The sequence below is a fragment of the Elephantulus edwardii genome, unplaced genomic scaffold, assembly GCF_000299155.1.
Source record: "Elephantulus edwardii isolate Elephantulus edwardi_28Jun2011 unplaced genomic scaffold, EleEdw1.0 scaffold00060, whole genome shotgun sequence".
Taxonomy (NCBI): Eukaryota; Metazoa; Chordata; class Mammalia; order Macroscelidea; family Macroscelididae; genus Elephantulus; species Elephantulus edwardii.
In genome coordinates, this window is record NW_006399810.1 from 2,420,660 (window position 1) to 2,421,793 (window position 1,134).

Sequence of the window (1,134 nt, forward strand, 5' to 3'; positions counted from 1 at the left end):
CAACTCCTTGCTATTGTGAACAAAGCCACGATAAACATGGGCGTGCATATATCTGCTTGGATGTCAGTTATGGTCTTTTTGGGATATATTCCCAGTAGTGGAATTGCTGGGTCAAATGGTATCTCTATTTGCAACTTTTTGAGAAAGCACCATACCGCCTTCCAGAGTGGTTGCACCATTTTACATTCCCACCAACAGTGAATAAGGTTCCAGTTTCTCCACAACCTCTCCAGCATTTGTTGCTTGTTGTTTTGTTAAATTTTGCTATTCTGACTGGGGTGAGATGATATCTCATAGTTGTTTTGATTTGCATCTCTCTTAGAGCTAGGAACTTTGAACAGTTCTTCATGTGCTTGCTGTCCATCTGAATGTCTTCTTTGGTGAAGTGTCTGTTCATATCCTGTGCCCATTTTTCTATTGGATTATTTACCTTTATCTTGTTGTGATGAAGGAACTCTCACATCTTGTTGATGGGATTTTTCTAATGAGCAAAAAACAGGACATGGGGGCATAGAGCCTTGAGCATCTCTCTGAAAGGGCCAAGGGCGTGAGAATAGAACAGCCCCTCACCACCTAAGAACAGGTAGCAGATAAAGAGCCCAGAGTCCAGCCCCATGGTACCTCTAGAGCCCCCTAACACCAAGAGGTTCATTTATTCATTGTTGACTCAGACTTTTTCACAGTTGTGGTACTAAGAATGGGGTTTATTGGGAAAATAAATTGGCAAGCAGGGGAGGCAAAGAACATCATCCAATACAAATTCAGGTTTTAGTCCAGCAATCTCAAGGCACAATTCCACAATTAACTCAGGCTCCAGTTTCAGTTCAGCGACACAAATTCCAGAAGCCTCTGATTTCCTCAGTCATCCAGCAAGGTCTAGTCAGAGCAGTTTCTCCTTAATTATCAGGCAAGCATAGCAAAACCTTTAATTGTGGCCTTTATCTCAGGACTCCTCTGGTTACACATTGCCAGCTTCTTCACAGCAATGCCCGTGTCTCTCCACAGCCATTACCATGGTCTTACTCTCAGTGGAGTCTTTTTGCAGTCTCCCTCAAGTCTTGCCATCACTGTGGGAAACACTCTTTCACTCTCCCTCCTTTCTTCTTCTCCTTCTTCCTTCTCTCTCTCTCTCTC

General features: G+C 43.4%; 1 protein-coding gene across 1 annotated transcript in view; it reads right to left on the reverse strand.

Moving 5' to 3' along the window:
* Positions 1 to 1,134, reverse strand: part of GFM1 (G elongation factor, mitochondrial 1) — a 62,829-nt gene that overhangs the window by 35,214 nt on the left and 26,481 nt on the right. The window lies entirely within an intron of this gene.